At 44.4% G+C, this 25,698-nt stretch overlaps 6 non-coding genes across 6 annotated transcripts; 2 read left to right on the plus strand and 4 right to left on the minus strand.

Annotated features, from left to right (window-relative positions):
- Positions 1-389: 389 nt before the first annotated feature.
- LOC148826707 (U5 spliceosomal RNA) lies at positions 390-506 on the minus strand. Its single transcript, XR_016093161.1, has one exon. It is a non-coding gene; the product is annotated as a U5 spliceosomal RNA (small nuclear RNA).
- A 401-nt stretch (positions 507-907) lies between these two features.
- On the minus strand, positions 908-1,022 carry LOC148826708 (U5 spliceosomal RNA). Its single transcript, XR_016093172.1, has one exon. It is a non-coding gene; the product is annotated as a U5 spliceosomal RNA (small nuclear RNA).
- Positions 1,023-5,092: 4,070 nt separating this feature from the next.
- On the plus strand, positions 5,093-5,211 carry LOC148826709 (5S ribosomal RNA). Its single transcript, XR_016093050.1, has one exon. It is a non-coding gene; the product is annotated as a 5S ribosomal RNA (ribosomal RNA).
- A 622-nt stretch (positions 5,212-5,833) lies between these two features.
- LOC148826710 (U1 spliceosomal RNA) lies at positions 5,834-5,992 on the minus strand. Its single transcript, XR_016092961.1, has one exon. It is a non-coding gene; the product is annotated as a U1 spliceosomal RNA (small nuclear RNA).
- Positions 5,993-24,184: 18,192 nt separating this feature from the next.
- Positions 24,185-24,256, minus strand: trnat-cgu (transfer RNA threonine (anticodon CGU)). The gene has a single exon. It is a non-coding gene; the product is annotated as a tRNA-Thr (tRNA).
- Positions 24,257-25,068: 812 nt separating this feature from the next.
- On the plus strand, positions 25,069-25,162 carry trnai-uau (transfer RNA isoleucine (anticodon UAU)). Its single transcript has 2 exons — positions 25,069-25,106; positions 25,127-25,162. It is a non-coding gene; the product is annotated as a tRNA-Ile (tRNA).
- The last annotated feature ends 536 nt before the right edge of the window (positions 25,163-25,698 follow it).

The raw sequence follows: 25,698 nt of genomic DNA on the forward strand, positions 1-25,698 counted from the left end.
AGCTGCAGGAGCCCAGGCCGCCTCCAAAGCCTCTGCCCTACCGGTCGTGGTTGGCAATGCACCTGGCTTCACAAACGAGCCGGTGTGGCCCGTTCAGCTCCGGGCTCATCGCCTGCGGCTTTCGGCTTGCGGGCGTGCCCAATCCGTGCTGCGGCGACGCGATGAGTCGGAAAACAACCGGCCACACTGTACGGAAACGACGCACTCTGGGAAACCGCTATGCAAATCGAGTTCCCAAGATCCCCGGCGGCCGGACATATCCCGCCCGCCAGTGAAAAGAGCGGGAATCAGAAAGCCAGAGATCCAAGACTCACGGGACAGATGGCCACAACCGCAGTAACAAGAGCGATTGCCAGCGATTGTTCTTTCTCTTTGACCAGCCCAGCTGCGCCCCACCCGAAGGCAGGGAAGCACAAAAATTGCATGGAACTCATTCATGCTCCTCTCCACGGAAATCTTTAGTAAAAGGCGAAAGATTTGTACGAGATGAAGAGAAACCAGAGTGCGTGGCCACCCAGCTGCAGGAGCCCAGGCCGCCTCCAAAGCCTCTGCCCTACCGGTCGTGGTTGGCAATGCACCTGGCCTCACAAACGAGCCGGTGTGGCCCGTTCAGCTCCGGGCTCATCGCCTGCGGCTCTCGGCTTGTGGGCGTGACCAATCCGTGCTGCGGCGACGCGATGACTCGGAAAACAACCGGCCACACTGTACGGAAACGACGCATTCTGGGAAGCCGCTATGCAAATCGAGTTCCCAAGATCCCCGGCGGCCAGACACATCCCGCCCGCCAGTGAAAAGAGCAGGAATCAGAAGGCCAGAGATCCAGGACTCACGGGACAGATGGCCACAACCGCAGTAACAAGAGCGATTGCCAGCGATTGTTTTCTCTCTTTGACCAGCCCAGCTGCGCCCCACCCAAAGGCAGGGTAGCATAAAAATTGCATGGAACTCATTCATGCTCCTCTCCACGGAAATCTTTAGTAAAAGGCGAAAGATTTGTACGAGATGAAGAGAAACCAGAGTGCGTGGCCACCCAGCTGCAGGAGCCCAGGCCGCCTCCAAAGCCTCTGCCCTACCGGTCGTGGTTGGCAATGCACCTGGCCTCACAAACAAGCCGGTGTGGCCCGTTCAGCTCCGGGCTCATCACTCGACTGCATCTTTTTCTGCAACCTCTGTCGGGCGCTGCGGGAGCCCATCGGCCACAAGTACCAGTACTTTGTCAGGCTGTGGCTCTCCATCCCGATGAGGCACTTGGTCCAGTGGTCAAACACTGGGCCCAAGGCAGAGAGGCGACCGAAGTTCTACACCCATGCTGTCAAGTGGAGCAGGAAGTACGAGGCCACGAGACAGCCGGAGCTCTGCACCAACCACAGAGCTCTGTACAAAGAGGTGAGGGGGCATCTGGTCGCCGACGAAAGGCTGCAAGTTCCCAGACAAGTCTGGGAAAGGACGCAGCCGAAAGAACTGGACAATCAACTAAAGGACCTCAACTGGATGGCCGTACACAAGAGACTGGCCACCAGAGAGGTTCTCTACAGACACTCACTTACCAGGAATCCGCATTGCCCCCGGGACACGTGTTTCGTCGAGGAGACTCAGGAGCACGTGTTCTGGAGCTGCCCCTTCGCCAAGGCGGTGTGGGGCAGAATGGACAACACTATGCAACTCCTGGAGACGGGTGCGGTGCTCAGTTACCAGTACATTCTGCTGGGGCTGGCACCTACCGGAGTGGACAAGGGGACGCAGTTCCTGATGTGGCTGCTGCTGTCCCTCACAAAGAAAGGCCTGTGGGATGTAAGGAACAATCTCATCCGGCACAACATCGAGTGGGGAGCGAGGGAGCTGGAGGAGAGGATCCTGGCGGACCTCAGGAGGAGGATGAAGCGCGACGTTGCCAAATGGGGTTTCCCTACGGCAAAGGAGCGCTGGAAAGGACTATGGACCCTGTACAGGGACTAAGGATTAACAGCAAGTGGTAGGGTTTGGAGGGACTCTCACAATAGCGCAAATCCGCCCACCCTTGCAACGATTGATAACGGACAATCACCGCCGTTCCGCCGTCGTTTTTCGGAGAGTTACTGTGTGAGATGTGTACTTTTGCAATGTTTTTTTTTCTGATAAAAGTATATTTTATAAGAAAAAATCCTCGCTGGACCCGCTCCACCGGGGGGCCCCACACTGGCCCTCGTTCTGAGGAGCAGGAGTGGGGGAGGGGTCCTCGCTGTTCTCGGGGGTTTTCAAACCCTCGTGCTTGTCTGGTGCAGTCTGCGGTTGTGGGGGCGTAGTGGATCTCTCTTCCACCGGCCCCGGATCCACAGCAGGACTGATCCTGGCTGGAGGCTGAGAGTCTTTGTCCAACAAGGGTTCTTTGTTTGACTTGTTGTTTGCTTTGGCTTTTCGGGCCGGTTTGGCTGAAACAAGCACTGCCTCATCCTTTCTCATTTTGAGTTTATTGGCGTAGGCGTCAGGGCAGTTCTTAAAAACGTGTCCTTCCGAGCCACATAAATTGCACTTTGGCAGCATTGAACAGTCAGAGGCTAAATGTCCCTGTTTGCCACAGGTCTTGCAGCATTTCACAGTGCAGGACGATGCCAGGTGTCCCACAGCACCACAGCGCCGACACACCTTTGGTTGTCCCACATAAAAAACATAGCCATTGCAGGCGCCCAGCCGGATTGTAGAGGGCAGGTGCCTTAAGCCTCCATTTACATTGTCGGGTAGCAAGCGAACCTCAAATTTCCTTGCTCCTGTTTTTATACCGTCAACATCTGTAACCTCAGTTCCATGGTGGACGGTGCAGTACTGGTTAAGCCAGGTGTGAATGTCCTCCGTCTTTGCCAGTTCCGAGAACATAACAACATGCACGGTTTTCCTCTCTCTCTGTGTCAAAGGCTGCAAGTTGATCTTCTCAAGAGCAGGAACTTTCCCTCTTTTTGCCTCAAACACATCCACACATTGTTCAAACAGAGGATAGGTAGCAAATACAACCTCAAATGCTTTCTGACCTGGGAGAGCGAAGATAAAATCCAAGTGCCGAGGTTCAAAGCCAAGTTCCTTCTGCAACACTTTTCTGCTGAACTGCATACAATCCATGAAGAGATCATTCAAAAGCTCAAAACGCACAGCATTCTTGCGGGATCCAAAAGTTGACATTTTGTAAACTGCAAAACAAACACTGCTTCCACAAAACAAGAAAACAATCCAACAACTCCACCTACAGGCTGATCAAGGTATCTCCCCTGCCAGGTAAGTATGAGCTGTACAAGCCCCTGCAAGCGGCCCGCACCCACAGCACAAAGCGCGCAGCCTAGGCCAGCTCCTCGCCCCGCACACCACCGCCTCCTGCTGGGCCCACTGTTTCGCACACTCACACGCCACACTAACACTCAAAAGGGTGGGCAAAACGAGAAAATGAGCGCGCCGTTTCCTACACATCTGCAGTCGCCAATGCGCATTCGCAGCATGTCCCGGGACGATATTCGGCCTCATTTGCATAACACCAGACCGGCAGATCGCTACGCAAGCTCGCGTCGTGCGCCTGCCACACACCGAACAAACACCGGAGCCTTTTCAGCAATTTCCAAAAAACGGGCCTGCTCGCCTGCCCACAAGGTTTGTCTCTTACCCGCTCTCCAGAGCCTGCTGCCTTCTGTGCTGTTGTCTCGGCACCGCTGCAGCGCACACAACTCCTGCAGCGCGGGGAGAAAGTTTCCACGCTCCGCCGCAGGGAAGGCTCGCTCCGTGCGCACACGTCCTTTCAATGCCAGTTCAACAAGTGCTCCGCATTAGCAGCGTCGGGGCTCCAGCGTGTCGCACCTCACCTCACCTCGCACAGCCCCCTCCTTGAATGTCTGGCGCTGGGCATGCCCCGCTCTCCTCCACCTTATCTTATCGCGTGTGACCACCGACAATGGCCACAATGCCGGGGAATGGCACCTGTAAAGTGTTAATTGGGGCACAGGAACAGCCCGTCTCGTCTCGGGGGCCGGCTTCAAAGACAATACAGCAAACACAGCGGGGCGGGGGAAGTAGATGACACGACACATGCAGGTACATTCAGCTCCAGCGGGAAAAAGTCATTTGTCGGCTTTTTCAAGTGCTGGGAGCCGAGTAATCCTTCGCTTGTATCGTTTCTCCCCGGTGACTAGATCTCACCCTGCGACTCTCGACTGGGCTCACCCACGGCAGCCCAGCAGGTGTGAGCCTAGCCGGCACCCGGATGGGAGATTCCCCCCGGAAAAGCTCAGGTTGCTGCTGCTCCTGCAAGACGTGTGACTGGGACCAGTAGGGAGCGCTCACCCTGCGGTCTGTGTGGCTTTCTTATGCCCCAGCATCCTGATGGCGACACTCTGCTGCACAAACAGGCGCCGTCCTTCGGGGGAGGCGTAAAACCGAGGTCCCGACCCTCCTTGGCCATTAAGAAATCCCAGGGCGTCTCTCAAAATGAGACGCCGCGGGTGTCACTCTGGTGTTAGTGTTCCCCTTTACCAATCAGTCGGGGTCTCCTCCTAATCCCCGTCTCATATGTAACAATCAATGACGAGGCCCCCCTGTCCCGCGATATTGCACTTGTCTCCTGGCCGCTGGCTGGCACCGTGAGATTTAGCACTCGCGCAAGAGATCGGGGGCAGACCGCGAACGCGGTCTCCCGCCCCCCACAAAGTGTGCGCTCCAGGTTCCCTCTCAGGGCTCTGCAACACAGCGGAAAGGCAGCGAGAAGGAGCCTCTTGCTCTGACGCCGCAAGGCCACAAGAGGGCGGAGGCGCCGCGCGCCAGGCCGACGTGTTGGATTGGTGCGCTTTATGTGCTGAAATAAACACGCGACAGCCCAGAAATGTTTTGAGTGCTGTGCATTGGAGGTATATGTCTTGTGAAAACTTGCCTTGTGCTCCTCCGAGCAGTTTGTTTGTTCTCCTCCAGTGCGCGACAAGTCAACACAAGGGAGCACATTCGCCAACATCCAGGTACACAATGCGATTTGGAAAGAAGCTCCTTTCCAAAGAGCTGCACACGAACGATCCTTCAGTCCCGCTAGGGGGGCGCGGAGCCCCAGCCACACACAGCTTCAAGTAGTGAGTCAGGCGCCATGGCTTTCGCTTGCGGCCACACCACCCTGGATGTTCCCGATCTCGTCTGATCTCGGAAGCTAAGCAGGGTTGGGCCTGGTTAGTATTTGGATGGGAGACTGCCTGGGAATATCAGGTGCTGCAAGCTTTTGCTCTCTCGGCCAGCAGGGGTCGCCGTTGGTACCGTAGGTTTTGGGAGGAAAACCTGGAGGATGGAAAGGTGATCTATAGCCTCATCTCTAGAGATGTTTTGTTGCTATGGCATGTGTGTGACCCATATAAAAAAAAAACCATTTGTAAAACGAATATCGAAGCTGCCTCTAAATCTGCAAATGAAGATGAGTCGATAAACCACTTGTTTTTCGTATAACTATACATATATTCATCTATTACTGATTTCATTCATTGAGCACGGATACAATAGAGGTACAGCCATTCACTGTTTGACATGTCTGCACTGGTACAGAACCTAGCAATCAGAAAATGGGTGAAACTGTCTTGAGAATTAGCATACAGTACCGAGGCTCCCATGACCAAATAAAGGCTAACCTCGATAATCAGCCTAAATAATGCAGACTACAGCAAAATGACTGACTTTGAAAAGGGATGAATGTCCGGAAGGAGTAGCGTAACCAGCTTGAAATGCTTCTCCGGACCTCTAACTAAAAGAAACCGAGAACCAGCAGTGGCATCGACTCCTTTCGAACTGGGATCCTATCGCAGCTCGTGGTGTCATAACTCTTCCGTATCTGATATTGGACCAAGCACATCAGGGGAGAGCGCGAACGCAGTTCCCCACTACCAGAAATTATGCAGTCAAGATTCCTACATTTGGGGAATTCGCAGGGGTCAGCACAGCCGGAGTGCAATGGCCGAGCCTCGCTCTGGGTGAACTTTAAGAACTTTATTTTCTTTTCACAAAAAAGTACAGGGCATCACAAATTAGAAAGCTTTACATTAATATACATACTTAAAACAGTATATATAATCACATCTCATTACATTTTGACACGGTACCAGTTGCGTAGCAACAATTTCTTTTTTTCTGGTGCAAATCACATTCTTTACTTAAACATGATAATGTTTTTCACAGTTTCTTGAGATATTGACCTATGCTCTCTATTTCCCACAGATTTTCTGCTTCCTCCATCCCTTCTCTCCACAGATCTCTGAGGTAATAGTTCTCTTGGGTGATGAACAGGGCCAGGCTACCTGCTGCCTTGACTGGGACCTCGATGCCTTTGAACAGTCCCATGTTCCTCACTTTCCACAGGACGTCTTTCCCACTGTTCACCACGGCCCAGATCCTGTCAAACACGTCAGGAGGAAGTTTGAGAGGAGAGATGCCGTTGTAGCAGCAATGCTTGTTAATAAGACAGAATTAAGCGGTGGTATGCTGTCCTAAATGAGGCCCCATCTCACCCCCCATCTCTGTGGTGCAGCCACAGAGAAAGTATTCATGCAGGCTGATTTAAGATGTTTTCTTTTGATAAGGGACAGCTCCCAGATGGGGATGCACTTAGCTAAGCCTGGCTATCATGATCAATGGTCATCCATTGGCGCCTATCTGTCTAGAGAGTGCCGAATGGACATCTGGACTGCATTCCTAAGTGTCAAGAGTAAGTGACTCATATCTCACCTTGACCAACCAATCAGGGACTGGCAGGGCGTGGTAATACCACGTGGGTCTCCAATGCCCGCCAAACTCTCAACCAATCAGCACACATCTGGGTCTTGGTCAAAAAGGGAGCGCAAGCTCAGTTCTGGGCTCTCCTTGGCCATTTTCGCGCATCCTCAGAGACAATCACGTGACAACTGCTGTTGTCTGCAAAGGGACTTGGACTTTGTTCTAAGCTCGAGGCCGCGGATCCCGTACGTACTCAGAATTCTACCAACGTGAATGCGCCGCTTGATCAACGGCAGCCTACAGTTGGACCCTCGTTGACAACCTGAATAGCTTATTCAGAAGCAGCGCTGGACCGGGAACGAACCAGCTTCTTCCCAGGCAAAAGAGTGACTTGTGAGGACTCGCGGTCACACACTGTGCATAGAGACTTTCTACTAGCCAGCCGGACTGCTGGTAGATCCCCTCGGAGCAACGACTGCCCTGCGTGCCGCAGTCAGATTCCTCTGCCCGTCCTACTCCGAGCTGCACCTCGACTGGTTGGCCGGTAGCCAGAGGACGCCGGGACAACGCTCATTGGACAACCGCTGGAACAGAGATTGCAACAGAGCCTGTCAGCTGGTTTGGTGTTCGTGCCGGGAAATTCCAAATCCATACACAGTGGATAAGTAAACCCCATGTTCTACATTGCGTCTCGAGAATTCAATTGTACCTTAAAACAAGTTGTTATCAATTTAATTCATGAGTAATGTATTTACTTCCGAGTTTAGAGTAACAGTGGGTAATAACACTGATTAGCGATTTGGTAACCGAACGATATATATTGATATATATTCTCTGTTGTGTATCTCTTTGTGTTGGCATCTCTTCGAGATTATATACCTTGTATATTGATAACCCTCACAGTAAGGTCTGCCACTCATATCCAGGCAGACTAGTATATGTTTGGTGCACAGTTTATATTAATAAATGTATCCCGTGTATTGTACCCGTGTGTGTGCCTTGTTAGTTGTTCTGACGATTGATTTTCTAAAAGCCCCAACGAACAACCTCGTGATTACTGCTACAATTAATAATTGTCTCAGTAAACCCATCAAACCACTACACTGTAATGTGTGTGAAAAGTTCAAAAGTGTATACTGGGATGTTTCTCTATTTTAAAACCTACTGATGAAATAAAGTGGTTCACATTTCACATGCTATTTGTCCATGCTATTTGTCTTGCAAGTTCTTTCTGTGACACTTTACTCAGTCAGTGTGTGTGTGTGTGCTTGATGTTTTTTGAGACATGCTATCAGGGTCAACCAGTCTGACACCCGGCCGCGGCTGGCTCTCACACCCCATGAACTCGTGACCCTCACCAGACTTCCCACACCGCCGATTCCCTAGGGTTATGATAGAGCGCGCTCAAACCTGCAGCAGACATGATTGCCTTCCAACCCTCGTTGCTAATACGTGCTTTCATACACTTATTTATAAATCTAGGGGGATGCGGTGGTGGGCATTTGGACCCTTAGACCCGGGGCTGCTCTGGAGGGGGCGGGACATATGCCCATAGAGCTGGGAAGGTTAAAGATTTCTCCAAGCCCATAGTTTTTCTTTTCACCTCAAATGGCCATGATCTCTCAATGACTGACTTATTTTAATGTAATCTTCTCTATTCTCTTGCAGGTTTTGACTTCACACCTTTCTTCACCTCTCTGCACTTTGCACTTCCTGAGTGGCCTCTCTGCCGCTCCTGCCTCCTCCCCTCTCCCAGCTTTTGATCTTCTGTGCTATTTAATCTTTGTAATCTCCCCTTTCTCACACCTGAAGAAGGCTTCACAGCCGAAACGTTGCGTTTTCTCTCTTCTCTTTTCAGTATGGAATAAACCTATTACTTGTTCTTTTGAAGACTACACATGCTGACGTAGTTTAGTTCAGGTGGGTAGCTGCTTTAATATACATTTGTAAATGTCAATTTAAAACTGTAAAAATAGTAAGATTGTAACTTTACTTTTAAACTTGGCAAGAAATAGATGCATGGCAGTTTACACCCTGGAAAGGACACCAGTCCATCACAGGGCAAAGACAAACACACTCACCTGGAGGTCCAGGTTTACCTGAAGCCCACTAATCTACCACTATGCTTTTGGACTATGGGAGGAAACTAGAGCTCCTATTTGAAACCCACTTGAACACAGGGAGAACAAAACTAAGTACTAAGAACTCAGACAGCTCAAATTGAACCCAGGGCCCCAAGGCTGAGGCAACAATACTGTGTTACTTCCGAGTTTAGAGTAACTGTGCGACAGTGCTGCCTATAAACATATAGGCAGCACATATCAAGCCTTACAAGAAATCATTAACACCCTCAACACACACCACAGGTCCATTAAACTCAAATACACCAAGTATGGTAGCCTGATAGACGTCCTAGACACCACCATATACAAGGTTTCTTCCTTCAACAACACAGACAAACTGGACATCAAGGTATTTTTCCAAGACACATTCACACGGCTTACTGCACAAGGATAGCTTCCACCCAAAACATACTTCCAAAGGACTGGTAAAATCACAACTCCTACAGTTCCACAAAATCTGTACACAACAACAAGACTTTGAGGAAGCCAAATACACACTCTTCCAAGCTTTACACCAGAGAGGATACATACAAAGTTTCCTCAAAAATGTGGCACAAACATTTCTGAATAGAAAAACTCCAGATGACAGAATAATACCCCTGAACACATCATATTCTCAACACAGCCTAAAAACCAACCAAAAACCATGACATTAGAAAACACAAACATACTGAGGGAGCACAAAAAAACAAAAACCTTCAGGATGAATTAGTCCAAAGCAAGCTAAAACCTGTACAAAACAGATCATATACACCAAGAGCCAAACATTTCATAACAGAAAACAATGATCCAAGACAACAAAACTAAAGAAATCTTCCAGTTGCAAAGGGCACTCTCAGAAAACATCAATAACGCCATCTACAGCATCCAGTGCAAAAAGTGCGGGGTGACCTATGTGGGGGAAACAGGTAACTCCATCCGAACCCGACAGGCACAACACAGGTACATCAGGAACTATGGGACTGGACAAAGACAGAAAGAAAAAGGAAAGGGAGTAGATCAAAAGGCTTGATACTATCTTTCCACAAGGCCTGAACATCAGAAGAACTGGGAAGGTTTTAGTCATTGGAAGGAGAGTGCTCTCCTTGTCCCAGATGGTCCCCTCTTGGATAAAATCTGGGAGAAAGAGCTTTGTTCCCCTCTCCTAACTAGCCAGATCCTAAAGGGACTGGAACTCTTCATCGTCACCATACTAACACTTAGGCACCAAACAGAAGAATAACTGAAACCAATCAGCTATGGAAACTCGTACAGCTCCCACAGTCCTACTAGGCAGGTAAACAAAAGACCCTGATTGCTTATTGAGATGTAAATGGTCCATGCATAATCCCCAGCAGGGAAAGCAGAAACCCATTCACCAACTGAAACTGCACCTACTCACACAGAAACGTACAGAAGGAACGTGTTTTATACTTGTATTCTAGTTTGTCGTATAAGTAAAAATGTTTAAATGTGTATTTTGTATTCCTACTGTCCCCCAGTTCTTAAAAGCCATCAGCAGGCTCTCAGGAAGATGGTGGCCCAGGCTGGACTGGACAGGAAGCACTCCCTGGATGCTCCTCACCGGGCTGGGTTTAAACAGGACCTTACCAAGGATCTTAGAGTGGCAGATTGCTCTCAGGAGGTATTTATTTTTTAAAGGCATTTAAAATTGAGCAGTGATATTTCCATACCACATGTTTTTACTCCTTAGCTTAAAATTCACCCATGTGAAATCTCAGCCATAAACATAGTGACTCTACAATTTGTCAGGTAGAAAATGTTTCCAGATTCCTGTTTTTATGGATTCATCTGCATCTTCCTTAAACTTTGTAAAGGGCCTATCCAAAACAACAATTATTGTAACCAAATGAAGACCACTGGACTGTCTCACCAAATCATTGCTAATTATATTAAAAACATAAACCATTTTCCGGGCTACATCGTAAATGATATCAGTGTGAAAGTAGAGGATCCCAGCCTGGCTAACCTCATCATCAACTTCCAAAGTATCCTAAAGGATATTCAGAAGAAGAACATTAAGAATGTTGCCAAGAGATTACTAAAAATAGGTCATTTTCATTTTAAAAACTTCTTTCAGTTGTACTTTTAATCTGAATACAAAAAAAGTTGATGAGTATTAATTTCTCCCACAGATATAGACAGTTGCAGAGTCCAGAACCAAGTACGAAGGATTGCTGGAAGGTGTTGATGGTTGCAAAGAGAAAGATGTGTTGCACAGACTGGGCAAGACATCACCTTGCCTGAGCAGCTTCTTGTACTGTATTACCTGCAGGCCTTTCTCCACCTGAAGCACCTGCAGCACCCAGGGGTGGTAAAGAACATGACAGTAAGAATAATTTGAACCTGCACAAAAACTGTGCATTGATGCTCGTGAAAAACACTGAGCCTGCCTCCCGGATAAGGAGACAAATCTCATAAAAGAGAAAAGACAATGTAAGGGCTATAAGAAAGTCAATTATAATCAACGAACAGCCTGTCATAATTTTGTCTGTGAAGAAGAGCTCCTCTGTGATTACAGCATTTCCAGGAAATCATTTCAAAATGAAGGACAAGCTCTGGAGTGGTTGGTTCACTGACCATTTCCAAAAAAGAAACTAAGTATATTAACAATCGCATTCCTTTGGTGCTTCCTTACCACCCTAACACACTTCCTATCCCCAGGACCATTAACCACAACTTTTCCATCCTACAGGATGATCCCTCCATTGGGGCCCTCTTTTCTGATCGCCCTATCATCTCATATCGCCGACCACCTAATCTGCGTAACCTCCTTGTTCACAGCTCCCTTGACCGCCCTAAACAACCATCCACACCTGGCACTTTTCCTTGCAACAGAACTCGCTGTATCACCTGCAAGTACACAGCCACCACCACACTCATTCAAGGCCCCTCAGGACAATTCCGGATCACCCAGACAGCATCTTGTACCTCCAGCAACCTTATTTACTGTATCTCTTGCAGTAAATGCCCAGCCATTTACATTGGAGAAACAGGAAGAAGACTCGGAGACCGCTTCAGAGAACACGTCAGGGCTGTGAAGATTAAAGATCTCTCCAAGCCCATTGTTTCTCATTTCACCTCTGATGGCCACGACCACTCTAATCTCTCCGTCTGTGTTCTCAAAGACGGTTTTCCGAACTCATAAATCAGAAAGACCACCGAAACTAAAATTATTCTGCAGCTAGGATCACACATTCTCCCTTCCCTTAACGACAGACTAATGTTCTTTTAAATTTTCTCCATTCATTGGAAGTTTCATTTCACACCTCTTTGCACCCATTCTGACTTCACACCTCTTGATTGGCCTCTCTTTCTGTCCCCTACTCCCGCCTCTCACTCCTCCTCCCTCCTAACCTTTGTTCTCCCGCTACTTTACCTTTGCCTACTGCCCTGTCTCTCTCACACCTGAAGAAGGCTCCACGGCCGAAACGTTGTGTTCTCTTTCTTCTTTTTTTCAGCATGGAATAAACCTATTACTTGTTCCTAAGTATATTAAAGTGCATATTTTGAAGATATTCATTTTCTTGTACCTTGGAATTAATGTAAAAATTATATTCGTGTTAATGTCTTGAAAATAGCATTTCTCATTCTCATCAGCAAGGATATAAGGAAGGGATATGGGACTGCTAAAAAGATACATGATTTTCAGAAGAGTATAGAAGGCAGATAACTATCCCACTCAATTGTTACTGCAAAGAAATGCCACAGTGTAAACAAAAAGGTGAACCATTCTTGAAATTTATTGATAGAATCTGAATAGCACAGCATTCCCAGACCAGGCACTGGAGTTTCCTGCAGCGTTAGATGGGTAGTCTCTTGATAAGAGAGACATCGACAGTACTGGACTTCATGAACGACACCTTTCCAATTCATCGAGAAGAGAGCCCACAAGATGAGTCTAGAGAACAATTTCTTATAATATTAGTGGTAGTTTCTGAATAGGTTAAGGACAACATAGTTGTAGAGCTATCTTGCAACTTCTTAAAAGTTGTAAAAGTGATTACCATATTGCCAGTGGTTTATATTTAAAACCTAAAGATTTTAAATTGAATCTTTCTTAAACAAAGGACATTTTTCACAGGAACAGCAGCCTAAATCAGTTGATGACTGTAAATATGACAAGCTTGTGATAAATTTTAAAGTATAAAACAAAGTTGTATTGTTTTGGTTTTGTCTTCAACATCATATTAATAGGCATGTTATTTTTATAGCAGCTGCTTGCCATTCAGCACCAGCCAAGATGCCACAAGGTACATGAGATGACCCAGAAGTACTGTACTTAATAATACAGAGAAGAGCATATTGGGGGAAAAAAAAGAAGACAAGAAATATCCATTAAGCCAGAAGACAGGTGATGATCAGCATTTCAAAAGCAGACACTGGAGGTTGAATTCAAGTTTTAACAGTGATTGTCTATGTTTGGCTTCAACACAAATCATATTAATATGCTCACATTATTAATTTGTACATAGTGCCCAATATTCATTAAAGGCCACGTTCCCAGGAGTACACACGACCCAGCCAGAATGTAGCTAGCTGAAGTGCAGTGGACCTCAGGGAAAGGACTCTTGCCCACACGGATGTCTCTTCTCTGAAAACCACTGGATAAATGTATATGACGGTCTCTTCTCAGCTGTTGATTTTGTGAAAAACATTGAATATTAAAGATTGAAGTGTCACCATTCAATGAAGTTCAGACATAAGTATTATATTGATAAGCTATCTACTGATAGCTGTAGTACTTTAATATTGTACTGTTTGCTCTGGTTTTCAGACATCAGTCCAAGATCATTGGTGGGTTAATTGGTTTCTGGTAAAATTGGCCCCACGTGCGAGTGTGTGTGTTTACATTTCTATCTGGCATCCTCAAAAGATGGTTTTGTTTTCTTTTCTTAATTGCTCTTGATTACTAGAGTGTATTTGGCATGATACATTTGTGATAAATGCTTTTTCTTTGTGAATAGTCTTATTTTAATCTACATAATGTCAATGAGTTAGTACCTACAAGCAGTAAAAAAATGAAATTTCAGGTTTATTAGCTAAAGTTTTTATAAGTGAACTGAGATTCCTTTGCAGTGCAGAGACCTGTTTTTAATATGCTGCATGTGCTCATGATGGACTTGAAATTCATTTTTGTCACAATGTAAAAGTATAATAAATAGACAATATACTCTATTTATCAAGACTTGACTATTTTAATTCCATACTTCCATTGAATAATATAAATAATCATTGTCTCACAGTGAAGACCTGGGTGACATAACAGGGGTCAGGGCTGTGTTAACTGGAGGTTTGTGTAGACTGGCCATTGTCTATGTGAGACTGTGGGATCACTGGGGATCCCCCCCCACCAACACCTGTAATATTGTCAAGTGGTGTAAAGTTAAAGTTTCCTCCATTAAGGGGTCACTATTTGTCACATTCTGGCTGAACAAGAGACAAGATAAACCTCCCACTGTCACTGACAGAGCAGTCTGGGAAACTCCATGCTAGACTGGACTGTTGTCATTGGAAGATGGGGTCACAGGAGATGAAATAGATCACACAAGAGTAGCAGTCTTGCCTAGCTGTTATATCACTGACAGACTCACCCACACATTGAGAAGAGAGCACTGGCTTCTGTGAATAAAGCAGAACAATTCATTTTAACTGGTCAATCAGATCTAATGAATTTTATTGCCCTCAACAAGACTGGACAATTTACATCAACTTACTCCAGCCCCCCTTGTGGAAACAACCCCCAATTACTGTTCATGAGCTCCTGGCCGCACTTGTTCCCAGTGGAACAAGCCTGGAGCAGCAGAACAGAGGTTTTTGTTTATGTTGTAAAACAAGTCATCCCTTGGGAATACAAACTCTCCCTCTAGTCTGGTGGGAGAATCTTCTGTATTTGCCCCATATTCCCAGGGCTTCTCAGCTGAGTGATCCAAAGCTGATCTGCAAGGAGCTGAATTCCACACTGGGTTACAACAGACCCTGGTGGGAGAATGGGCAGGGGAGGGGCGGTTGTGCTCCTGAACTAGTCCCCTCCTCTCCTACTCTTGTATTTGCATCACAGTCTATAAACTCCAGCCCTATTGCTTTTCTTCCAGTTCATTTTTTTTAATACAGCTCGTGAATTATGTATACTCTTGTGAAGTATCAAGAAAGCACTCTTATCTTTATTTCACGTACAGTATACAGCAGACTGCTTGAATAAATAAATAAAAGCGCTATTCCCAACGGTCTAGCACAGTAACCACAACGCCAATAACTTTAACTAGAGAAAGAAACCCAGCTTCTGCTCAAAAGGAAAATAATAAATAAATTTTAAAGTTTTTATTGATACACAAGCAAAACCAATTTACAGTATTAAGTTCTACATAAAATTAAATAAGATACAAAAGCGAAGAATAAAAACACTAGACAGTTTTTGTGCAAGGCAAGAGGCATCACAAAAAAAGTTTCCAACATGACCTGCTGAAACATGACTTTTGATCCATCACCATTTGATTGCAACATGCTTGGGCCATAATGTCAACTTCCAGACCCTCTCAGTCTCTTTCTCCCCAAATCTTCTCCGGTGGATCAAAATGTAGTCTCTCAAATAAGACACAGCCTTCTGTATCACTGACAGAGGCCGAATTTTTTCCATTCTATATACCAATGTAGATCTAGTCTTCCATAAAGCTTCCCTTAGGCAACAGATGACCTGCCAGGCTTTGCTTTCTTCCGATTTCGATAGCTTCTCAAGTCCATATCCATAGAGCACTACCTGGGGGTCACTTATACCGCAAGCCAGAAAGCACCTTATCCAGCTGTTAGCCAATGTCCACACCTCTTTTGCGATGCCACAGTCCCATAGGACGTGCCGGATGGATTCTTCTTGTCCGCATCCTTCCACTGGACACCTTGATGTCTTCCCCATGCCTCTCGAATGCATCACAGCCCTTGTTGGTAAAACTTCATGTGCAATCAACCAGCACATGTCTCTGTGTCTATTCAACAAAACCGTGTGGCCAACCCTTTTCCAAACATGGCTGGGATCTCCAGCCACGAGGCCACGAATATGACATACTACATACTGCACCTCTACCCCACACAACAAGTTCCAACCTTCTTGCACTTGTCAACACATCCAGTGCCTCATTTTCCAAATTCCATTCCCTTAAAAATTTCTTTATGATAAAATATGAATATGGGAGGTTAAAAGCAACAGGTGCTGTTAAAGGGATCTCTAAAACTTTCAATGTCCTTAAATAAAAACCACACAAAAAGCGAGACATAAAGGATACTTTCCCCCTGTTCCCTACCGCTAAAGACAAATGTAATGATACATATTTGTATATTAGGAAAGTGAACAGTTCAGGCATGCCTTTTCCACCCATTTCCCCCTTTTTTTCTACAACCACCCTCTTTACTCTCTCCAATTTTGACCTCCAGAAAAAATAAAAAATAGCCCTCTTTAAAACCAATAAAACAGACCTTGATGGCATAAAAACAGCACTGACAAACAACAGTAATGGTAAAATTACAGTCTTGACAACTAAAGCCTTGCCTTCCATTGTTAATTCCCGTAAACTCCACAGACCGATCTTGCTTTCGACTTTCCCTACCACCCTCTCCCAATTCCTACTCCCTATCCCATTTCTGTCAAAGTTTATTCCCAAGATCTTCATTTCATCTCTACGAATTGTGATTCCCACATTTTCCTCTTCACTCCAGTTTCCATATTGCATCAGTACACATTTGTTTTTATTCAGCTTGGCCCCTGATGCTCCGCAAAACTGGCTTGTCACCTCCAAGCTATTTCTGACTTCCTTATAATCTGTACAAAAAACATTTACATCGTCCATGTATAGTACAGTTCTCACCTCTTGGGCCCCACTCCCAGGGATTTTAATGCCTTCAATCCCATTCTCCATTCTTAAGGCTTGTGTCAGTGGTTCTATGCAGCAAACAAAAAGGAGTGGGGATAACGGACAGCCTTGGCGAACACCGCAATTCACATTAACCACATTTGACATGCTGCCATTAATCATTATTCTACTTCCTATACCCTTATATAATAACCTTACCCAAGTGAGGAACCTGGTTGAAAGCCCCATCTTTTGTAGTACTCTAAACATATACTCATAAGAGATACGATCGTAAGCTTTCTCAAAATCCAAGTTTAAGACCGCTAATCCAATATTCCTCTCTCTCGCATAACCTATGGTATCTCTTATCAGTATTAGGCTGTCCGTGATCCTCCTCTCTGCCACACTACAAGCTTGATCTGGATGAATGACTTCACTCAGGACAGATTTTAATCGAAGCGTTAAACACTTGGAAAGCAGTTTAAGATCACAATTCAATAAAGTTATCGGTCGCTAATTTGCCAGGTCCGTGCGATCATTCTTTTTGAATAGTACGATCACAACTCCCGTCTTAAACCTGTCCGGCAGTTCTTCTAAAAACTCAAATTCTTTAAAAATGGTTAAAAGATCCAATGCTAAATTATCCCAAAAGGCCCTGTAAAACTCAATGGGTAGACCATCCAACCCTGGAGTTTTACCCGTTTTGAAGGTCTTCAAATTTTCCATTAACTCTTCTACAGAAAGGCCTTTTGATAACACAGTATCGTCTTTTACACTCTTTGGAATGACTTGCACAAATTTTTCTAACAAATCCTTAGACACTTGTTTCTTTCCAAACAACTCCCCATAGAAATCCTCAGCTACAGTCAACATGTCTTCCATACTAGTTTGCAAAACCCCCTCTCGTCCCTTCAATGCAGACATTAGTCCCCTCCCTACAACCCTTTTCTTGAAAAAGAATCTTGTACATTTTTCAACTTCTTCAAGCTCTTTCACTTTGCTTTGAAACATGATTTTTTAAATCTTTTCTCTAGAGAGATTTAAAAGCTCATTCTTTAATTCTTTGATTTCCTCACTGAAGTCCCACCCCTCTTCTAATAACTTAACATACCTCTGCAATCTCTTTTGTAATCCGTTTTCAACCCTTCGTATCCTAGCCTGTTTTCTCCTCCCCATCTCTATGAAGAATGCTTTTGTACGCTCCTTTACCTCCTCCCACCACTGTGCTCTTGTGCCAAACAGGTCGTACAAAGTCTGCCATTCCTTACATCTTTCCCTGAACCTGCTCCTCACTTCCTCATCCTCCAGAAGTGAAATATTCAGCTTCCACACACCCTTCCCCACAGTAACAACCGTTGGAATAGCAAGTGTACATGACAGTAAACAATGGTCAAAGAAAAAACAGGGGTTAAGCCTGCAGTTGTGCAAGTAAAATCACGTATCAAAACAAAATCTATACGTGAGGCTTGGGTCCCATTAGACTTGTGCCATGTGAAACCTGCCCTCCCCTGACTATGAAGTTTGAGGGCATCTTTCAGTTTAAAATCTTTACATACCGTTTGCAATAATATTGATGATTTATCAAATTGGACCCGTCTCTCACCCCTCATTCTGCCTTCTCTTTCTAAAAGGCAATTAAAATCCCCAGCTAAAACCAGTGGTTCCCATCCCAATAAATATTCTCTCAATTCCTGAATTAGGACATATCTGTCGTGTGGGCAACTCGGACAATACACATTTAAAAGTTTAAATTTGACATTCATGAAACCCAGATACACCACCAGTGCTCTCCCTGGTTTCACTACAAGGTACTGACGTACCTCTACCATCTTATTTTTAATTAAAACAGCATCAGATTTATTCTCATTGGACCCGCTCCAGATTGATGGGCCCAATGTCCACAGTTCTTCCATATCCTTATAGCTGTTTTTAAAAGGTAATCCACACTCCTGTAACAACATAATATCAGCATTTACCTTACTCACAAATGATAATATAGTCCTTGCCCTCAACTTGGATCGAATGCTTCTCACGTTTATGGACACAATGTTCAGAGCCATACTTAAAGTTAGACCAGGGGAGACTAAAAACTCTGGCTAGAATCGTTCAGTCTGTGACACCTACTATACAGGCCTTTTTCTTTTTCCATTTGCTCTCCTTGCCTCCTCCTCCACCACCCCCGCCATCAATAGGATGGTTCTCCACCTGCCCTCCTTGAGTCTCTAGTTCTAAAGCTGGATCAGTAGGATTGGAGAGAACTAATTCCATGGGAGAACCTGCCATCTGAGGACTCTGAAAATGATCTTCCCTCACTTTTCCACTCGGAGTTAGATCACTTTCTATATCAGATGTCTCAGCAGACCTTTTAGACTGCACCCTCTGTTCTATACACTCCATTTGAGCGCTTTCAGTCTCCACGGGTGGCAGACGATCAGGAGAGATGCTACCACTCAATTCAGAGTCCACCTCCCTTTCCACATTATTATCATTCTTTTCTACCTCAGCCTCATCTCCTTCACTCCATTCTGAACCCTCGCTCTCTTTTCCACTACTTTCTTCAACGTCAACCACATCCAGTTCCTGATCCAGATCCACTGCTCCAGCCCTAAATGCCTCTTCAAACTCTTCCTGCTTTTGCATCGGTCTTCCCAGTTTTGTTCTATTTGCAAAGGAATTTGGACAGTCTTTAAACACATGACCTTCACACTCACATAGATTGCATTTCCTCACGCTTGTACATTCAGTATATGCATGTCCAATTTCCTTTCACTTACCACACACCACCTTTGTACAGGCATCCACAAAGTGACCCAGCTCCCCACACCTCCTGCACAGTTTTGGCTGCCCTTGGTAGAACACAAGGCCTCTATTTTCACCTAATCCAATCAAAGAAGGAATGTGTTTAAATCCACCATAACCAGTTTTGTCTTCATGCAACGAAACAGGTACTCTCCATGCACAGTTCCAGATCCCATCATCATCCAAGACTTTCTGAGGCTCACCTTTCACTAAACAATACTTAGACAACCATGTCACAATATCTTCCTTCATCACCATCTCATTAAACATGCGAACAATCACAGTCCTATTAGAAAGATCCGTCAGCTTCTGCCATTCAAACATTCTAATCAGGCCCACATCTTTTTTCTCTTCTATTTTTCTCCAAAATTCTTCCAATAACTTTGCCGATTTGAAACTAACGTCAAAACCAATTCCCTTTGGCAAAGTAATTAAGCAATTGACATCTAATGCCTTAACCTTTAACTCTTTCTGTAACACCTTCCTTGAAACGTCCAACCGTGAAATATCACCCGAGTGAACCGAGCCCTCACCACACTTGAACACCAAACGCGCGCAAAAGTAACGGCGCATGCCGACCCTACAGGCCGCCATGGCCGTTACAAATGTGGCAAAAACAAACCAAACCTAAACCTAAACCTCTTCTGTGCACCAAACCCTATTCCCTTAATCTTATACTCGTACAAAAACTCTACTCTCAACTTCTGGGCTTTAACCCTGTAAATCTTCAGCACTGGCTGGAGAGGCTGTGTGTGTCCGGGCTCAGCGGTTATATAGGACAGGACTCAACGCGCAGCAGATGTGATTCATTGATCTGCGCTGCCCGTGCGGAATGCGCGTCTCCTCCCTCTACACACCACCGCCTCGCTAAACCGCCTTCATACTCCCCAGCGGCAATAACATCTCCATTTATTACATTTATTCTTCCCTCTTAACCCAGAAAACTCCCGGGACGTTTCTGTGAACCGGTAAAGCTCTCTCTGTTGGTGGTCACAAGTAGAAACAATGCACAAGCTGAAAGCAGGAAGTCAAGCACTCCTCCCTCACTGTACGAGCACATCTGGGTCCAGACTTCCGAAAACTCCTAAAAGTGAATTTCCAGAAAGCCATATCAAAGTCTCCCATCCGTTCGTTTCAAATACATAAATAAGATGAGTTCGGGTACTTTTCTGATGTATTTTAATAGTATGGCACTGTGCCTTGTTAAATATGTTACAAGTAAAGTTTATCAACTTCATGCGAGGTTTTGCGTGGATACAAAAACATTATATGATATCTGTAACACACGTGAAGAGTGAATCTGAATTAATCAGAATGCCTCGCTGCACCAGAATTGTTATTTACGTATTTTAAAAATACATCTGGTGCATCTGAAGACAGAATAAAACCCAGAACTGTAAAAGGACGACAGACCATTAAACTGTCTGGTGATATTGCTGCACGGGGCGCAAGATCACAATAAAACACGTTATTGTAAAAAATGTTTACATTCGTGAATGAGTATTTTTTTTAATTATACCAAATGTCCGTTAAATAATGAATTACGTTTATCAGACCATAAACACTATTATATGAAAAAAAACATTTACTATATATGCATTTAACTTGCTTTTTTTTAAAAAACATGACAATACGGTAGATGAAAATTGTTGTTCAGCGCTCTTGTATTAAATATACTCGACCAGCCTTTTAAGTCATGTGTCAGAAATAAAGTGTAAACAATTCGCTAAATCAAACAAAACACCAGCCCTACGAAAAAGAAAAAAATGTGTTTATCCTGCAATTTTATCTTGCTGAAACGTTTTTTTTTCTGTGGCACTAACGGGCTAACGGTTAGGATTCCTGGTTTCTTGATTACATAGAAATGTGTCTCTCTTGACTTACGGTGTCCAAATGATCAGTTCAGTGTAGAAAAGAGCACCGTAAAACCCCGTCAGGCGTGCAAAACGTAAAAATGAAAGAGATCGCTTTGTTTCTGCCCGCTTTCTCACTGAAGCCCTTTGGTGTGGTAATAGAAGGTTATAACCGCTACACCGCGCGATGTGGGGAGGGGTGATTTGCAAGCAGAGTTGACCTTTGAGAAAGGACTCGTCTCGGGATTATATTTCCACATTTTGAAGAGATTTTCTCCATTTCTGTAGCCTGATTTCCACTACTGCTAGAGAGCTGTAGAATCTGGAATCACCTATCCAGCTCTGGGAACAGTGTGTAGATGACAGGTTTGTGACTTTCTCATGAGCACGGTATATGAATCCATCAGATTAAAGACACTGTGAGCATTTGAATTACATTAACGATAGTCTGTCCCAACTCGCCGCGATGGTATAGTGGTCAGTACTTTGTGCTGTGACCGCAATACCCGCGCTCCGGGTGACAGCAGCCCAAGACAAGAGAGTTTCCTTCGTCTATGTTATTTCAGTGAAGGGGGGGCATGCGTGTACAGCGAGCGATCATCGAGTTGATGTGTTGCCCCATATAAGCAATGTGAACCAACACTGCTTTACAAAGGAGCACTGCCTGATTTTATAGTTGATAATCTGGAGACCAGACCGACCTCTTCTCTGACGAGAAGAAAAGGACAGGAGCCGCAGTATTTAATATAAATAAGAGATTTCAATTTTCTGTGGCGCAACTAGTACCAAACACTTAATCTCGGGGTTGTGAATTCGAGCTCCACGCTGGTAAGAAATCATATAGGTTATGATAAACTTACTTTTTTAAAATAAAAAGTAATATTATAAAACTTTCCCGATACCAGTTTGCAGGTGACATGTTCTTTATAAAAATAATCTTTAGTATGGGATCAATAACCGCGCCAGAACAAATATCGGAAAGAGATCGCCTGTCACTAAGGTATTTAAGTGAAGTAGAGACATACTCAGAAAACCTACATATAGGAAATGTTAGTTACTTTGTATGTGCTTTAGCGTTTTCTTTTATACTGTATACCGAAAAAAAAAAGTTCAAGGCGTTCTAGTCGCTGTACTCCTCGTAGATAATCTCAACGAAATCACAATACAGTACAGGACACGCAGCGAGGAGCTCACGCAACGAATAGTCTTGAACATGCCAAGCGTAAAGGCACACTGCACATCTGCGAAACATCACATCCTAGTTTAGTTACAGTGAGATTATAGACTGGAAGCTAGGAAGTCTCAGATCACTTTTTTATTAAAGGTTCAAGCAAACCCAAATACCTTTGCAAGAGACTTTGCGGACCTTATCTTGATTTACCTAGTTTAATCGTTTTCAGAAAGTGTAATTGTATTATTTTATGTACCCCTGACGATTCTACTGATGTTATAAGTGCTCTTGTTTATATTGAATCTATTTTGTTGTTCAAATAAAAAGTAAAAAAAAAACATTCCGGATGCGTCTGCTGTAAAAATAAAATGACATCAAAGGCGTTGTACGTAGAGTTCTGAAGCCTGCTCCACAGAAGAACTAGCTGAGATGAAAAGTTAAATATTCTACTGACAGGGCTATTCCCGTCAGCTCAGTTTCTTTCTGAAACAACGTTTTATAAGAAAAACTTACACTTTGCAAAATTGGAAATAAAATACTTGCTTAAAAGTTCAGATTGGTTTTTACCCAAAAACTGTAAATGGAGAAAACCACCCGTTGGAGTCTCTGTCGTACCATTGCTCAGTGCGGTCAGGTCGGGACTAAAATGATAGTAAGGTGCTGGTTCAAGCACATCTAGGCACGCCTTTCTCACTGTTCCATCGTGAGCATCATCTATAGAAAAAGTGGCATGTAATGTTTAATACATTATTGACCTTATTAATAATTTGAGGGAATATAAATGCTTTGCATGTATCGAATTACAGCACGTAACAACTGAGTACCTGAGTCGATATCACCGGACAATTTCCAATAACGACCAACATCAGAAACTTCAAGAAAAATAAGATTCCATATCTTGGAATGTAGGGTGGGAGAATTAATTTATACTCCTGTTGCATCTTGAGCTAAACTTTTTTTTTTTTAAAATATGACGCAGATTTGCTCAAGATACTTGTAATCGCCTTAAAGAGCGTTTTCATGAAAACGTACATCGGCTAGCTCTCCACTGTTAATTGACAGAACTTTTGAAGAAACTGTTCTTATATAAGCAACATACAAATTACACATCTTAATGAACATGAAGGGAAATCTATGGAAGCCCGTTTCCGCCAGGGAGTAAAAAAAACGCGCTATGGTATCTCATTGTATGTCCTTTTTTACTTAAAAAAGGTCTTCTTTAGCTCAGCTGGCAAGACCTGGGCTCGAGCCAATGCAGTGAGGCACGAAGTAGGGTGGGAGCTGCGAGGGCACAAACCCTAGAACCCGAATCCGTTACAATAACAAAAGGACAGACATTGAAATATGGGCTATTTCGAAGTCGCAAATGTCAGATATAAAGTCGGAATTCTGAGTTACTAAGTCGCAATTCTGAGTTGCTAAGTCGGAATTCTGAGATACCATAGCTCGTTTTTTTTTTTTACTCCCTGGCGGAAACGGGCTTCCATAGAAATCCGGGTTGTGAATAACAACTGTCACTACACACGATTGAGTTCTTGAGGCTGGCACCTAAGACCACTCAGCCATCCTGACAAGCAGTGGAGGAGCAGTGGAGGATGTTACTTTGTTACAGGATTATTAACTACTTTCTTTTCTTATTATTACAGAGATTTCTACATTGCAAGACAATTGACGATTTAGATAAAGGCATGGCGTGGTAAGCAAACCAGGCACGGACGGGATTTGAACCCACGCTCTTCGGTTTACGAGACCGACACCTTACCACTTGGCCACCGCGCCCACAGTTTAATGTCCTTTCCCATCAAGGCTAATACATTTTGAAAATAAATAAAAAAAATCTTTGTGCACAAATTGCAATGGCAGGAGAAGTAAAACAAATATGATTATGATGTACAGTAATTGTTCACTTAGTGAAATACTCACTTTTTTGGCCCACTGAATATAGTAGAAGAACTCCACATAGTTCTTCTGTGGAGCTGGCTTCAGACTCTGCTTATAGCGCCCGTCAAATAAAATAGATATTTTATTTTTACAGGAAGACGCATTCCGAAATGTATCTCTGCAGTTTTAGAAAAGTTTTGAATGGCATATTTTATACAACGCACAAACCGTATTCTAATTGCAGACTGCAGATCTGTGCAGCAATCGTACTACATTTCACTGTGATTCTGAAATACGTCTAGCAAACATATTCAGATTTCCTTGAACCTTTAATAAAAAACGACTTCGCTTTCAATCTCTGATGTCACTGTAAACATCGGACGTGATGTTCCGCAGATGTGCAGTGTGTGCCTTCTTGTCTTATTCAAGTTTACTGGATTTTTGAAACGAAAATACAAACTGGACAGTTTCAGACACATGAAGACTCATAAATGTCACTACAAATGACAAATCCGCCGGGCTGATTTACGTGTCTGACCATCTCTCTCCTCCCTCTTTTGCAGTGAGCACTATTTTTTCATTTTCTTCCCTTGTAGTTTCCTCGCTCTTTTACTGTCCCTTTCTCCCACGGAGAGACGGAAAACATGCCGAAATCGTTTTCACCCTGTGTTTGTGCAACGTCAGTGTGTGAAGGGAAAGTAGTCTACGCGGCTCCAGTAGCGCAATCGGTCAGCGCGCGGTACTTATACACCAGTGCACAGCGGAGTCATGCCGAGGTTGTGAGTTCAAGTCTCATCTGGAGCAGTGTGGCCTGTCTTTAGCTACTGAAAGCAACTGTCCACTTTAGATACTGCTACTTATAGGTGGTCCTTAACACCTTATCTAACGGGATTGTAGCCTGTTAGGTATTTGCTGGAGATCCGGTCTAAATTAACATCAACGGAACAGGTAAAGGTTTATTCCACGTCAGACCCGAAGAAGGGTCCACGTTGTGTTTCCTTCTCTTTTCAGCATGGAATAAACCTATACTTTTTCCTTTGCAGCTGATGCAGGTCACTACTTAATTTCATCAGCTGTGGACCCCCTGTTGATCTCTACACAGATAGATGAGAGATATCTTCTTAGACGAGAGGTCTACTGGGACTAAGGGAGCACGATGGGGTACCAAAGACTTGAAAAAGCTCTCGCATTAGATTCTGTTTTTGTTTCCCAGATTTGTTTTTAATGTTATTTTTGTTTTGAAGTTGTTCCGTTAAGTATTTTTTAATTTTATTTTCTGTAGTCGTTAGACTACTACAGTGATTTGCCTAGGTTCCCGGAAGGCTTCTCGCATTGTGGTT

This window comes from Atractosteus spatula, chromosome 10 (assembly GCF_055471065.1).
Source record: "Atractosteus spatula isolate fAtrSpa1 chromosome 10, fAtrSpa1.hap1, whole genome shotgun sequence".
NCBI classification, from domain to species: Eukaryota; Metazoa; Chordata; class Actinopteri; order Semionotiformes; family Lepisosteidae; genus Atractosteus; species Atractosteus spatula.